Source organism: Myotis davidii, unplaced genomic scaffold (assembly GCF_000327345.1).
Source record: "Myotis davidii unplaced genomic scaffold, ASM32734v1 scaffold135, whole genome shotgun sequence".
Lineage (NCBI taxonomy): Eukaryota > Metazoa > Chordata > Mammalia > Chiroptera > Vespertilionidae > Myotis > Myotis davidii.
This window is the reverse complement of record NW_006289813.1, coordinates 9757228-9773765: the sequence shown is the minus strand read 5'-3', so window position 1 is coordinate 9773765 and position 16538 is coordinate 9757228. Positions and strand designations below refer to the sequence as shown.

The window sequence follows — 16538 nt, the reverse complement described above, 5'->3', positions numbered from 1 at the left end:
TTCCTGCTCTTTCTCGTGGCTGCTCAAAGATCTCTGTTGGATTAGAGCACACTCCTTTGCTCTGGGAAGTGAGCTTATTAATAGTAAAGTATTTACATAAAATACGAAAGGGAACACAAACAGTGATGATTTCCAAATGTCTCTCAACCTGAGGACACGCCTCATCCTTTGCAAAGGGAATGTAGGCTCCAAATTTCTCCGTAATGAGAACTCCTTGGGGAAGGAAAATTGGCCAGCACCAATGAAGTGGTGACTTCTAAGATTCCTAAAACCTCCCCTTTGAGCCTGACAAAATGCACCAGCTGGATAATTTATCAAACTGGATTATTAGTCGTCGTCCCCCGCCCCCCGCCTCGATGCTGTGTGTTCTCGAATTTTGTCTCCTTGCGTCTGCTCATGATTGATAGACATGAGCATGTGCTTAAGCAACAACACATACTTTGATAGACTTCACTTCCTCTTTATCATTCAGGGAATGCTCTACTCATATCGTAATAAATTAGGGAAAATAAGGTCAATTAAGTATCCCTCACCAAAACCCGTCTCCTTTCTCACCCCTGACTACTAGTATTCTCTCACCTGATTCTCCATTTCCTCTCCCTAGTGCCTCTCCAGGGCATTGCAGGCACTTGTGCAGACACTGTGTAGACTCCAGGTATTAATTAATTACCTAGCACCATTTTTTTCTGCCAATTCCAATCACTAATTGCTCTGAATTTCTCCCAGCCTGAGTTGTTCTCTTGCTCCCAGGAGTTTCCAAGTTCTCTTTTCATTCTCTTCCTTTTTCTTATTCTATCCCAAGAGACTCTAAATTGCTTTTGAAAAGCAGTGTGGGACATGGCCCTGAGCCCCTCTCCAAGGATTCTAAATCCACTGGTTTGGATAACGAGGGTAAGCAGGAGACTCGGTGTGTCTGTAATGTATGCTGCAACCCTATAGCTACATCTTGGCCACGCAGACACACAGCACATCTGCTTGCCCTCTGCAAAGAGTCCAGATGCTTCCACAGAGATCCCCAGAACCCTTACCCCCAGTGCTGCTTGGACACTGTGAAGCAGGGGCTCAGGGCAGGAAACAGCTGGAGGTGCCCCCTCCACCTGGGGCCTGGCCTAACTCAGACCGGAAGTGGTGGGGATGAGCTCAGTGAGCCATGTGCTGACAGCTGTCTCAGAACCACCAGAAACCAGCTAGCCAGTCTCTCTCATTCTGGATGAACGGACAACCCCTGACCCACCCTGGCTTCTCTTTCTCTGTGAGTTTTAGACATTCCCTACTTATCTTCTGTTTATCAGGAGACACTCATATGCTGAGTACAGGATTTTTTGTCCTGTAATTTATAAATAATTGAAGATAGGACAAAACCTCAGTGGACATTTCTTTTGGGGTTCCCAATGTGCCTGAAATCCACCCTTCTTCCATATCCCCCATGGAGGACCCCTTCCTTGTAGAAGAAACATTGAAAAAATAACTATAAACATGCCCCAGGCATGACAGCATACACACTGCATGTGTGGACTTGGCATATAGGTAGTTGTAGGCACATAGGCATGTAGGTTGAATACTGCCCCCTCCCCAAAAGGTATGCCCACAGGAACCTGGAATGTGACCTTACTTGGAAAAAGGTCTATGTGGATATCACTAGGTTAATGATCATAAGCTGGTGGGTAATGGCTTCTGTTGCCTGCAGCCCACTGAGAGGGAGAGTTGAGACAAAGACACATAGGGAAGAAAACCACCTGGAGATGGAGTCAGGCACTGTAGTGATGCTGGCACAAGCCCAGAGACCTAGGAGCTGGAAGAGGCAAGAAGGATCCTCCCTCAGTGCCTCGGAGGGTGTGTGGCCCAGCTGACACCTCAGTTTCTAACCTCTGGCCCAAAGAATGGTGAGGGAATAAATTCGTGTTGTTCAAAGCCACCTAGTGTGTGGTAATTTGTTATAACCGCCACCGGAAGCTAATACAGCATGACTCCATGTATAAGCTGGGGTACAGTGGTTTAGCCTCAGATTAACTTTTGCCATTAAACATGAAAAATCTGCAAAGATTAAATGCTGTACAGTAAGAACAACTCACAGGCCTATTGACAGTGTTACAGTTTACAGAGCACTGTTTAGGTTTTCCCTTGCAAACTTGACTCAACATTCTGCTCCAAAGGTCCCTTATTCTCTGCCTCTCAGTCTTTCAGAAGTAGCTGGTTGAAGTCACCACTGAGGCAGCAACTAACCTAGGCACTGCTCTTTGCCAGGTTTAGCCCCAGAAGCAGGTGGAAGCAAGAACTCCTGCGTTACTGAGTTCTTGCTCTGAGCCATGCGCCATGTGACTGCCCACCACATACACAGTCACACATACCCCCAATGTTCATATCTTGCTTAATACCCCACGTGTTGTTTTTCTGAGTCTGTCCATGCTATTCCTTGAAGCCCTAGGACCCTGGTTATTTGTGTGCCAGCCAACCCAGCAGCAGGAAGGTTATGTCACTGAGTCACAGCCTTGCTAGCAGAATGGAAATGTACCCTAACAAGAAAAACATGCTATGGAGACACATGCCCACCTAAAGATGCAAACCTCAACACCTGCACTTGGTGAGGGATATCACCTCAGCCAGCAGCCCTGTTTACCCAACCCAGGCCAGTACCCACATGGCCTACCCACCCCCTGCCCACAGCAACTCCAGGCTGCTCCTGCTCCCAGTGAGCTTTGTCTCTGGAGGAAACAGAGATAATTGAGCCCTTGTTTTCTGCCCCACAAAGCTGTAATTTATTTATAACACTCCACCAGGTCAACCAAGACACAGTCCCAGTGGCCAAGTTTGAGCGGAATCTTTCTTCAGACACATTAACAGGCCAGCTCACTTTGGAGCGAGTGACACATGGCTGCCCTGCTTTTCACACATCAGCCTCACTCAGGGAGGGGAAACCGGCGGAAAGAGAATGGCAAAGGGTGAGAAAATAAAAGTTACTATGAGGACTTTGCACACCCCAGAGGCTCTAGGTTGTACTTTAGATCAGAAGGAAAAAAATTGAAACAGAGGCTTTTCCTGTCAGAGCAAAGACACGGATTTCCAATGAACTGTTAATTGAGGAAGGTTGTCTAGGTAGCTTCAAGCAGGGTCAACTTGATTTATAAACCTGAGATCCTCATCATCGACCTTGAACTTTACGTGGTGCATTTTCAAGGAACCTTATCCAAACATTTTTCTTCCACCTGCTTCTGGAACTAAACCCCACAAATACCAGGTTCATTCACCAACCAGAGCTGAGGCGTGAGGGCCCCTGAACTAGGGGACCCTAGAATACAAAGGTTCCCACTAGAATAGATTCAGATTCCCTCCCAAGGGGTGAGGCACCCTGGTGAGAGGAAGTAATGTTATCAAAATTGGGGAAAATTAAGCAGAAAGAAGAGACAATAGGCTTCAGGGAAGCTGTCTATTCCTCAATTTCATCAGGGACCAGCCATGTGTACTCTTCTCCCTGACCCTGTGCCCAGTCAAACCACAGGGAGATGTGTCATCTCAGTAGAAGGGGTTCTGATGTCTTTCTTCCATAGTCCACAAGAAAAAAAGTAGTAATTGTCATTAACAGTGCTTAGTGGATTTACAAACTTTAAATAATTGAGTGGTTTAATACTTGTTGAAATATGTATTTAGAATTCTTGGCTTTAGTTTCATGTAGACCTCACACCTTAACTCTGAGAAGACGTTTGCTAGTAAGGAAACACATGAGTTTTTCATTTATAAAGCTATGGGCATCTCAGCTTGATTTTGCTGTTTATGTGAAAAGATGCACTCATTTTACATGTAACACAGAATTAAGAGGAGATGCTTAGTACTTACTGAGCATTCACTTTTACATGACGCTGTGACAGCACTATTGCATTTGGACCACACAGCCATTGGTTAAATCCACTGATGACCTGTAGTCAGAGCCATCAGGGCCTGAGGGTCTCCTGAAAGGAGTCAAAGAGCCTCATGTTAAATGTTCTCACTCCCCATCTGATTAATGGGGAGTCCCAGTCTAAGCCCTCTGTAATATAAGCACTCGTTGAGGCCAGGTTTGCAAGTGGACTGGAACACAGGGATTTTACCAATAGGGGGACCTGGCAGGTTTGCCTAAGTTTGATAGAATGAAGTTTATTTTTCAGGTATGGCAGACAACCGCTATTCAATGCCTCATTTCAGACACCTTAGGAACTGGCTTTTGGATGATGGGAGGGACTGTTTCCTCTAATATGAGGGCGAGAGGTGAATCTGCAGGATGAAGACTGGGTCTGCCAAGGGCCATTCCTGATGCAGCTCCTGGTACCAGGCTGTCAAGGAGGTGGTGCTTAGCATCTGACCAGCCCAACAAGATCTGTCCTAACTAGTGGGACAGAGATACAAAGTGAGAATAAAGACAGTGAATTTGGAACCATGAAGAGGCCCTTTCTAACATGGTGAACAACAGGATGGTGCAAGGAAGGTGGTGAACTTGGCCCTCTACCAATGAGGTTATGGCATTCCCCATACTTGTTGGAAGCTGAGATGTGCTTCCCATGTCTCATATATTAGAAGAAGAGGTGGGTGATTGCCTGGTGTCTCCACACGCACATGTGTCTCAGCCCCTTTCACTAAATCTCCTGGGAAGCCTTACTGAAGGGCACTTCCACAGGCCAACTGGAGTCTTTGATGGCACTAGTGACTGTGGGACTCAGGACATGGTTCAGGGTGAGAGACATCCTATATAATAAAAGGCTACTATGCAAATCAACCAAACAGCAGAACGACTGGTCGCTATGATGCTCACTGACCACCAGGGGGCAGATGCTCAATGCAGGAGCTGCCACCTGGTGGTCAGTGAGCTCCCACAGGGGGAGCACTGCTCAGCCAGAATCCGGGGTCACGGTTGGCAAGCACAGTGGCCATGGCGAGAGCCTCTCCCACCTCCATGGCAGCACTAAGGATGTCTGACTGACAGCTTAGTTCCATTCCACAGGGAGCAGGCTTAAGTCATCAGTCGGACATCCCCCGAGAGCTCCAGGACTGCAAAAGAGCACAGGTTGGGCTGAGGGGTTCCCCAAGTGCACAAATTACATGCATCGGGCCTCTAGTCACTGTATAGTCAGAGACACGAGGGGCTGGTGGTCTGAGTTCACATGTCCCTCCTGGATAACAGGGGCAGGAGCAGTGCAGTGACCACATGTCCAGCCCCTGGTGGCATTTGGAGATGGGGCAAACAGCTGTTCCTGCTCAGCAGAACCATGCCTTGGGTCTGGCCTCACACTCTTCTTGGCAGTAGGTTGTGAAAGTCCAGCACAAAGCTGAGGGTGGGCTTCGGCTCAGGGGCCTCAGAGCTGGGGCTTGGAGTGTATAGAGTGGTATCTTGTGTCAGATCTCTTGAGTGTGCTAGATGATAAACATGCTGTTTTTCATTCATCTACCTTGAAATGAATGGTCTCTCTTAGGGAATCCCTAATGATGTTAGGAGTGGTCCCTTTGGGAGAGGACACCCCATCATCTGCGCATCTGTTAAAACAGGCTGGGCAAAGATGCGGGCATGGCAGGTGAGGTTGGCACTCTTGTTTAACCAACAAGAGTTTCCTTTCTTATCATTGTTTTTTTGTTGTTGTATGTCCAGGAACTTTACTCTTTCTGTCTATCATTTAAAAACATAGTCAAGTCTATAGTGGCACCAATGTCCATTGCAGGTAATGGGCACCAGGAAGGCCCAGGAACGCTAGCCACAGCACATAGGGACTTCAGGACCCATTGATCTCATGTTTAAATCCTGCCAACTCAGCAACTTCACAGGGCCCTGCTCAAGGGGTGTGTTCTAAGAATAATACAGCCCGTTATAAATGGAGGCGCCTCCCGTTTTTTCCCCACCCTCTTTCTTAAAAGACTGAGCCTCGTGGGGACTGTCCCTGGAAGCTGGAAGGAGCTCCCTAAGGAAACAATGTGGTCATTCGTTCAGCCTCCACTCAGCAGTATTTTTAGCCAGTTAGAGCAGGGAAAGCTCAGCATTATATCTATACAGTGTCTTCCTCAGAATATTTTGCTAGCGCCTAATTTATCCTCAAGAAGTCTCCCAAAGTGTAAGAAGAAAGGGAAGCCCTGAAGCTGTGGGGGTGGGGACTGTCCCAACGAGGAAGGGAAGTACAGAGAGGTCAGGGGACTCCCCACACCTGGGGCTTCACAGCAGGAAATAAAATCTACATTCTGCATTTCAGGTTAAGGGTTAGAGTGTGCCCATGTTCCATGTAGGAAGAAAATAAAAACACTTTATAATTGGTCAACAATTATTACCCAGCACAGAGAAACCATTCCTGGCACTATCAAGGGTGTGTTTAACTGTTGGAGGGTACCTCCCTCCTCTGATGAGGGGTATGGCTCTCTACCCAGGCTGGCCCATGATAGATGCCTAAAAAGCATTTGTTGAATTCAACTTTATTCCACCTTGAGAGCCTACAACGTGTTATACACAGATAACATACCATAGCTGCTTTCTGCCTTTCTAGTAGGGCTTATACTGCAGCTGGAAATTTTTAAATGAAGATGCCAGAATTCTACATAAACAGTATGGACCAAGGGCATAGAAAGGCCCAGATGCAGCATGGCCACTGAGGGCTGGACAGGCAGAGGCTGCAGGAGCTGATGCACCTAGACCCGAGAAAAGAAAAAGGATGGGATAATGGAAAGTAGTCCAGGCAATTAAGCTCAGCACCATGGTCCTCCAGGGAAAGCTGGCTTTTCAGAGCATGTGGGTTTATTGAATGCATGAGGGTAGAAAAAGACATCGAAGTGGAGAAACTCAGGTGGGCATTGGAGCCGTTGAAGGTATGACCTAGAAGAGGTATCATAGAGGAGATGTGTCAGTAGAGAACAGTGCGTTTATGTAAGTAAAGGGATTTAAAGAAAAGACCTGGCCAGCTATTGCCACTGAGCCTTCAGATCATTACATCGGAAAAAGGACAAAGGAGAATATCATCTGCATGTGAAATATTTGTAAATGTTCACACATGGATGCAAGAGGAAACTAAAATTTATAAATAGAAATTAGCAATAAAGCCAGATAATAAATTCTCAAAATCAATGTTCCCCACATATTGTCAACCACAAGTTATTGTGTAATAAGTGAAACTCTTTATAACAGCAACAAAAATGATAACATAACTAGGCATAAATTCAATACAATGAAAACTCCTAACAGTCTTACCAAAGGATATTTAGAATTTTGGACAAATGGGACAAGGTGCTGTATTCTTGGACAGTCGCCCTGTGGCATGCAGACTAAGCTGCTTTCACAGAGATCTACACATGAAGTGGCCTGGAGAAGGCCTTTCCCTGATAGGACAGTCTCCAGAAGGGAGTGCCCCTGTGCTGGGGCAGCTCTGCTCCATGAGACCATGCAGCCTCCAGGGCCTTCTTGCTGTGTGGGGTGTGTCACTCGACATTCCTGTGGGCTGTGGTTGAGGGTGGCCCACCCCTCTGCCTAGGGCTGTCTGTGGGAAGCGGAGATAAGAGTCAGGGCAGCTTCCACTGGGCAGGTCCAACCTGGGAACTGCCTTCCCACCTCCACTCATATTCCATCATCCTACATGGAGTCTGAGGAACACAGCAGTTGCCAAGGATCGGGAAATGGGGTGACCATCTACAAGACAATGAGCTGGGAGGTTTTTCTCAATGAGGTAGAAGGGGAGAAAAGTTAACAGGGGACAAAATTTAACATTGGAAGAGATCAATTTTCCTCAAAATGCTTATATGGTTAATGCAATGTTAGTTAGTTCTAATGCAATCTCTCTAAGAATCGGGTGTAATACTTCTAAAGGTTACCTGGAAAATAAACATGCAAGAAAATGTTTAAAGAGGCAATGAGTAAATATTTGCCTTACCAGATATACTGGGTACCAACATACCAAAAACGATGGTGCTGCAAAGATTAGACAGAATGAAATGGAACAATTTAGGAAGTCTAGACATGGATAGATATCAAGTGAAAAATGTAATAGTAATGTAGTTATACACATGCATATGCACATATACAGAGACAAGAAATGGGAAAACAGAAGTAGAGACAGAGATGAAAATAAAAGGGAGGAGTGGAGACAGATCCATTTCCCACTTTTCTCACAAACACAGACACCTGAAAATATAGTTGGATTTAAGCTAAGAAAAGTGTGCATTCTTTTATTTCTGTTTCAGGATAAAGAAAGAAACAGAGAGAAGGAAGAGGGAGAGAGAGAAGAGGGGAGAGAGACGAGGTAAGAGCGATAGAGGGAGGGAAAGGGGGAGAAGGGAACGGGGGTAAGGGACACGCTGGCCTGGAGACAAGTCCCAGTGTGCTTTGCCATCACCTCCACCACACATCAGCACTGATCACCAGCCTCCCTGTAGGAAGCATCGGGTGTTAGTGATCAGAGCTCTGGGAATGACAGCACAGTGGGAACTCACAAGCTAGACATTCCCCAAATGGACAGCAGAGCAGAACAACATGGGCATAGGGAGAGGTGGGAGGGAGAAGAGGGGCAGACTCAGGTTCAGGCCCAAGTGCTGGGCAGCAGAGTTGCTGTGGGATGACGACATCGCACACAGTGTCAGGACACAGCTCAGCTGTGCAGCCAGGCTGATGCAGGTGCCACCGCTGGGAATGATCCTTGGCCCCTCCTCAGTCTGTTTCCAACCTCCTCTGATGACACTCAGTGTCCATTTGCCAAAGACCATTTTCATTAAATTCTAAACATGGGTTTTTATGGTAATTTAAGTCATATGTTTCTGATTCACTGACAATGAACTCACCAAAAATGTTGGCAATGGCATTTTGAATGTCCCAACAGATCTCTCAATGTCCTGAAAATATACCATTTATCTCACACACACAACTACAGAAAGCAAAACAGGGAGTTTTTATTGTGGTTTCATGATGAGCAAAGCAAACCTTTATTTCCTGATCTGTCTCTCCAGCAGGGTGACTAGCACTTTCTTGCCTACCAACTCAGGAGGGCATGGGCCCCTGTAAGGAGGCACCAGCCTAGGGACCTTACTTTCTGAGTCCCAAGACAACACAGTGAAAATAAGGCAAACGGGCATCTCTGAGGTTGTGTCTTTGGCTATTTGAAGATGTAAATCGCTGATAATGAAGGGTGTCGGATCCGTAGTAATTACAGCATAACCGACATTAATTCTCATCTCCTCTGCTCTTTGTACCTGGTATGTGGGGAATTCCCTGGTACTTTCTGTTCATTGAATCATGTTGTTTATTTAACTCTTGTTGAAAGTGATCTGGAACAGGATTATGATAACATGCCCACCTGCAACCTCACCTGCCCGACAGCTCCTATTTGAAAATCTGTGCATCACTGGTCCTTCCTAGAACACGCCTCCTCTAATTTTTCCAAATGGTGTTTGCACAAACTTCCCTCTCACTACTGCCTCCTCACCCCTCTCACTCTTCCTGGGCACCGAGCGGCTTTACTGAGACCCACGCATGGGTGAAGTGGAGAACAGCCCACACTCTCAATGTGAGGGGAATAAAAGTTTCCATTTGCATCTCTAGGTCTTCAATTCAATGCAGCACACATTTGTTGGGTGTCTGCTGTTGGCAGGTCAAGTTCAAAGTGAGAAAGGAGAGAGGTGATTAAGATTGAGTTGCTGGATTTATGGGGGCACGCCCAGCAACACCTACCCAAAGTCAACGGAAGCAGGTCAGGATCAAGGGAGACAGGAGCTAAAGAGGGGACAGCCCTGCCTGGGAGTCTGGGGAAGATGCTAAAGCCAACAAAAGTAGGGCTTTCTCTCTTGGTCTGAAAAGGCCACCAGTCAGGAGACAGGAAGGGATGCATGGTGTCTGAAGGCAGGTGTGGCTAAGCAGGAATCCTGGATGCCACACCAAGAACCAGGCAGCAAGGAGCATCATAATCATAAGAGAGAAGAGAGACTCAGGGAGAGAATTACATCTTTCAGAGGGGAAGGTGCAGGAAGGAGAAGCCAGGAGGATATGGATGTCATTGTGGGTGCCTGCTCCAGGCAGGTGCCAAGAGATGTTAGGAAAGGCTTGGACACACAGTGTAGACAGGGAGGTACCCAAATCAGTGCTGACCTGGTCAGGCAGAGCAAAGAGGGCCTGAGGCTACCAGCCTTCCCTACCCCCAGGATCCAGCCCACGCTGGGGAAGGGCTCTTCTGTGTCCTCTGTTCCCACCTTCAACCCCGCTACTGGGAGGACTTAAAGGAGAGAGAGCCCTTCTTCCCTCCTCTGCCTGCCCAGCTCCATCCCAGACACAACAGCAGATCTTAGAGTTAGCCTCACAGGGACTCTCAGGTCCCTCCAGCAACCTCTCCCAACTCCTCGGTTCCTCACTTCTGGGGCCTGAGCCCATTCCAGAGCTGACTCCAAATAGCTTCCATCCTAGTGTGAGAAAAGGAGAGACCTCGTACCCAAGCCAGGGCTGCTGAGTGAACAAAGAGCAGAGGCGTCAGAGTGAGCCACCAGCCAGTGCAAGCCACGGCAGAGCTAGATGGGCCTGTGGACAGGCAGACAGGAGCCCCACTCCTATGTCCCACCAGAGAGAGCAGAGAAGTTTCCTGACCTGCCCAACCTCACACATGTCCTGTCTTAGCCTGATACTGAAAAGCAGGGGTAAAGTTTTTATCATACTCTAAGGGAATTAGAAAGGGAATTAGTAAGATGGAATCTGCTTAAAAATGTGGAATTTGAAAAGAGATCAGGGTAAGTGCTATCAAACCAATTTACCAGAGTCCCCTTGTTCATCCTCATGTGATGAGAGCCTCTAAGGAAATTAGTCTTTGCATAAAGACAGTCTTGTTCTTGTTATGGTAAACATGTTTGCAAACCCAGTGCTGTCCATGTGGGGTTTGGTCCCATCCAAGAAGGAACCTTCTTATCCAAAGTAGGGGTAACCAACTAAATTCTGCATCCCATTCTCACCCCCCTCCCCCAGCAGCCAGAAGGCCTCTCTGGTTCCTATGACTCAGTACAGTGACTTACTCCACCCTCCACAGACCAGGGGAGTCACGAATGCCATGTTCGTGACTTCTGTGGCACACAGGGAGAGAGAACAAATCTTTGAGATTAATAGTCTCCTAGCCATTGGTATCAAGAAAGTTCCCTTTGTGAGCTGTGTGGGGCCCTGGTTAGTCTACTGTGTTCTTAACTCAGGCAAGAATTGGTTCCAAACTCTTGCCATTTGCAACGGCATGGATGGAACTGGAGAGCATTATGCTAAGTGAAATAAGCCAGTCAATGAAGGAAAAATACCACATGATCTCACTCATTCATGGATAATTGAGACCTTTATAAACTTTTGAACAATAATAGATACAGAGGCAGAGCTGCCTCAAACAGATTGTCAAACTTCAGCGGGAGGGGAGGCAGGGGACTGTCTAGGGCGGGGGTAAAAATGGACACATATGTAATACCCTTTGTAATAAAAGATTTAAAAAATAAATAAAATAAAATAAAATAAAAATTAAAAAAAAAGAATTGGTTCCAACACTGAGAAGAGGCCCAACAAGCCTCAGCGATCACCCAAGGCCCCTCTGATGGCCACCAGGGTTCTGTTGCTGGCCTCATGTTCTAAGGGGCCAGGTGGAGAGGCAGGAGCTGCCTTGACTAAGCTTCTTTCTTTTGAAAAGTGGCTCTTGTTAGTGAATCTGATGAGCTACTGTCATCTGAGGAGATCCCAAAACCATGATCCCAAAGTGTGCACATTCAGAACAGATTCCAATGTTAGTCTTGAGTGGAAGACCCAAAGGGACCTTAAGGAAGAAGTAAAGAGGACAAGTAATGCTGAGAAAACACAGGTGATAGTGAGATGCCACCAAGAAGGGATGGGGACAGGACTGAGACCGCTGGGGGCAGGTCAGTTTTACCCTCAGACACACTCTCCCAGGTGAGGAGGGGAGGCCCACCCTTTCTCAGAGCTGATGGAAAGCCTCTTTGTTGAACCTTTAAATCAATGTGAAATCTCTTAACAGAAGTTTACATTTTGATATTATTTTAAACTTCAAAACTTGAAGGATTTACAATTGACTAATAACTACAATTTTGAGAATCTAGAATGAATCAAAATTAGACCACATAGTCTGTCATCTGTGAGGAATTATTATTATGTTTTTTTCTACTTATAATCTCAGTTTTATGAAGCAGATCACCCAGAATAATTATTGCCGAGTCAAAAGTGTTTTTTGTAATTCATCAATCTCACAATTGTGTGCAATAATCACGTCTATTTATTTTTTTCTTAAGTAATCATGGTATTTTCATCAAAATTCATTAGAAGCTGCTTCTAGAAGGACATGCTTTTAAAATATTTAAATTTATAGTTAATGTTTTATTAACCATATTTAGCCTATAATTATTTTTCTAATGAAAATTATCCTGACTGCACCATCTGATGTTATGAGGCAAGTAGTTCAAACAAAATTCAGAGAAACATTTATGCACGAAGGCCTGTGTATTAGTCATTTGGAGGAAAGGATTTATGTGCTATATAATTAATTGTTGCCTGAGTTTGACAGTCCATATTTTACTGCAATGCATTATTTACACTGGAGGAGGCTTAGGGGTTCACCTTTCAAGGGGTTAGAAAAATACAAATATGCACATTATGTGAAAAGTGGAAGATTGCATTGGAATGAATAGGAGTGTGTGTGTGTGGTTTGTATATAGAATATTTATATATGCATACAGAATATACATATTCTCTATACATTATATCATATATATTATATATTACATATATATAATATATATATAAAATAGAGAAATATGTTTAATTAACCGGGATGCCTTAACGGGTCAACCAGACAGGAAGAGCAGCATCGGGGGCAGGGCAGCAGGGGCCTCAGCGCACCTGCGCTGGGTGTGGGCCTGATCAGCAGCTGCCACAACCACAGCTGCTTCAAGGACCTGAGAGCGAGGCAGGGCTGGACCAGCGACTTGAGGGTGGGCGGCGCCACACGATTTCGAATCGCTGGCTGGGCTCCTAGTATTTTATAAAATACTGTACTGATTTACATGAGTATATGTACGTAAGTAGTTTGTATATAGAATATGTGTATTCACTCTATAGAATATATATTCTGTATATTATAGAATCCTGCAATGATTGACACATGAGTCTGTATGTGTGCATGTATGTTTGTACACTCATGTATTAATTACTCTAGTGTTCAATTGGTTGATGTCTTTCAAAGATCAGCAAAATAAATGGGCTGTGAATGCATTGAAACTTTGTTTTTCAACAACAAATTATAAGCAAATGCTTATTGGCACCATCAGAAGCCTTTAGGAACATGAGATATTTATGTATGAGAATAGCATTGCTGGGAAGATGTTAATTTGGTTTCAAAGATCAAATAAAGCAACATTTTTGCTTTATGCATGTGTGTGCATGTGTATGCATGTATGTGTGTGTGCGTGTGAGCTTTTTAAAAAGTAGGTCCTTCAGTCAATTTATAGAATCACCTATGAAATTATAAGCAGAACTGTGATAGGTCCAAGTTCACTATGGTTGTGCCAAGTTGAAGATGAACAGATGAACACATTGGTCTGAAGGGCAGATCTGACCACGAATGACCAGATCTGCCCTTCAGACCAATGGGCAATCTGTCCATGATCTTTGTGCCTAATTGAAGCGAGTAACTTTATTTACAATGATAGTTAATTCCTTCAGGAAGAAAAGCTTTAATGTCTACAGAGTGCATAATCCTGCAGGAGAAATTAGCCAAAACCCAATATTACTACTTAAAAAACTTGTGATGTCCAGGTACTAGCCTGAGCCACCTGATGGGAGAGACACTATTGTTCTTTGAATGCCTGTGAAACATCCATTACCCTTAGAATGCTACTGTAACAGAGGCAGGCAGCAAATGAATTAAACTCTAATTGGTACTGAGTTCTCATCATCCAGCGGACTCCTTTGGGAATTTCCTGCACAGTGGGGTGCTCTCAGGGGAGATTTAGTGCTTGGGTTTGGCAATGTAAAAATATGTTCCCTGTTGGCTCTCCTGCTCCCCACTCTGAGTCTCTCCCCAGTACACCCTATTACGTAAAGTTAGCCAGTGTTGTGGGTCAGCATCCCATTATCTTAAGTCCTGGGCAGAAAGTGTACACTATATCTTCACCAAGGGTTCAAGAACACACAGTCCGAAAGCAGCTGGATATATAGAGGTTGTCTAGAGCATGCCCCACCCCATCAAAATTCAGGAGATTGTTATAAATCTGAAGGTGGCACACTGCTTCTGTAGGAGTCTGGGGCTTGGTCTATAGAGGCTATGTCAGTAAGTACAGAGTTCGAGGGGGCAAATGGAGAGAATGCAACAGGCTGTGTGAAGGTGACATGGGAAGGAGCAATGACTGGAGCTGGGATGGGAGTCCCAAGAGCTCACAGAGCCACAGAGCATGTGTGGGAACCCCAGAGGGCAAGGTAAACACCACCATCCTGGGAGAGTGCCACTCATGTTGCTGTGAACTGTGCCCTGCACATACACAGCCCTGCATTGCTGTGTCACTAGATCAACCAGGGCCAGGGCCACCAGGTAGGGTTAAAGAGTCACCTATTATCAGAATTGGAGATGGAGCCAAGGTCCCACAAATCTCTATGGGACGTGGGATGTTGTCTTCCCACTGGGTGCACAGCCACCTGAACAAGGTCAGGGTTCTGATATGGAGGAAAAAGGAAGATAACATGGAATGGCCGTCAACAACCCTGCTGCCAGGCCCACCCGTGGCAGAGAGGGCAGAAGAGGGCAGTCTGGAGATAACAACCCAAATAGCTTTGCAGGAAAGGGGGCAAGAGCCAGAAATAGAGGAGTCTATGAGTTTCCAGGCAAAGATAAGGGCAAGAGCCAAGAGCTGCTTAGGAGGGCCTTTGTGTGATTCAAGATGAAGTGGCACCTAGTGGTGAAGACATCATTTGCCATAGGTCCCGGCCCCATAAGGAGCTAAAGCTCTGATGTGGACAGGGGAATTCAGTGTGGGCCACTGTCCCCATGACCTGTGCAGTAGCTTAGACACAAAGGCCTGGAGAGCAGATGACCAAGAACACTAGGAGTCCATGGGTGCTTTTCCCCCATCCCCCCCCGGAGTTGGCCAGAGCAGTAATGGTAGGGAAACTTAGGGGAGGATGGGTACTCCCTTAGGCAAGAGATGGCCTGGGTGTTTGGGAGTCAGGCTGTGGAGTTAAACCTAACACTATGTTTCCCCACATTGTAGGTTCAGGCTGATCTTTGCTGTAGACCTTTGTGGCACTAGAGTCTAGACCAGCCGTGGGCAAACTACGGCCTGCAGGCCAGATCCAGCCTGTTTGAAATGAATAAAACTAAAAAAAAAAAAAAAGACCGTACCCTTTTATATAATGATGTTTACTTTGAATTTATATTAGTTCACACAAACACTCCATCCATGCTTTTCTTCCGGCCCTCCGGTCCAGTTTAAGAACCCATTGTGGCCCTCGAGTCAAAAAGTTTGCCCACCCCTGGTCTAGACAAATAGACACTGTTGACACTGCCGTCAGCAGGACTGCTCCATCCCTCCCAGGAAGGAGTTGCTTGCAAGATGTTTAAAGTGTCTTTACAGCCCCCACATGTTGGTCAAAACCAGAGTTTTTATTTAGAAGGTGCAAGGGCAGCCATGATCAAGACCCACAGGCAGATGTTCTGGGGGCCGAGGAAGTTCTGACAAGAAAGGAAGCAGGGAGAGCAAAGAATTGACAGGAAGGATTGGGGACAAATTGACTCTGACAGCTCTTACTCTGCCTGGGAGGTGCCTGAGTCAACTCGAGCCAGCACCCTGTCCTTCCTTGTTGCTCCCGGAGAAGGTGGGGGGTTCTCATTCTTTCAGGATCTCAGGAGATATATATATATATAGGGCTTCCTCGGGCCTATTCCTGCAAGAATAGGGCTTCCTGAGACCGCTCCCTTCTCCGCTGCCTCACTCCCTCTCTTCATCACTTAGCCCTCGACTCCCTCCCTTCTGTGCCACCTGGGCTCTCTACCTTCTCTGCCACTTTGCTCCCTCGCCAGGTCACAGATCCAAGGCTCAGATCCCCTGGGCAGCATCAGACACTACAGGCTCCGCCTCACCAGGTCAGGGGTCTGGGGTCCAGGGCCTGTGGGCAGCACCGTGCGCTGCCAGCCCCACCTGCAGTATGCAAATTAGCCACCATCTTTGTTGGCTATTAATTTGCATATCGCACTGATTAGCCAATGGGAGGTGTGGCGAAGGCACGGTCAATTACCATGTTTGTCTATTATTAGATAGGATACATCATTATATAACGGGAGTGTCATTATGGAATGGCAGTCTTCTCACAAGTAATGGAGGGCCCAGATATATGCACTCAGTAGCTGTGTGTATGGAGGGGGAACTGTGCTGAGTGCTGTTAGATAATTAGCAGCCCAGTGAGGTACATACTGAGTTTTGTCATTCTCAGATATCGCCACCCGGGCACCAGCTACGAACTAAATGTCTGTGTCTCCCCAAATTCATTTGCTGAGGTCCTAACCCCCAGTGGGTGGTGTGAGGAGGTGATTAGACCCTGGGGG

The 16538-nt window shown here is 46.2% G+C and overlaps 1 long non-coding RNA gene across 1 annotated transcript in view; it reads right to left on the bottom strand.

Moving 5' to 3' along the window:
* LOC107182887 overlaps positions 1 to 16010 on the bottom strand; it is a 20121-nt gene extending 4111 nt beyond the window's left edge. Inside the window, exons 1-2 of the long non-coding RNA XR_001513647.1 lie at positions 15906 to 16010; positions 11540 to 11546 (exon numbers count right to left, since the gene is read on the bottom strand). This is a non-coding gene — a long non-coding RNA (uncharacterized LOC107182887). The remainder of the gene's footprint in view (positions 1 to 11539; positions 11547 to 15905) is intronic.
* Between the last annotated feature and the right edge of the window lie 528 nt (positions 16011 to 16538).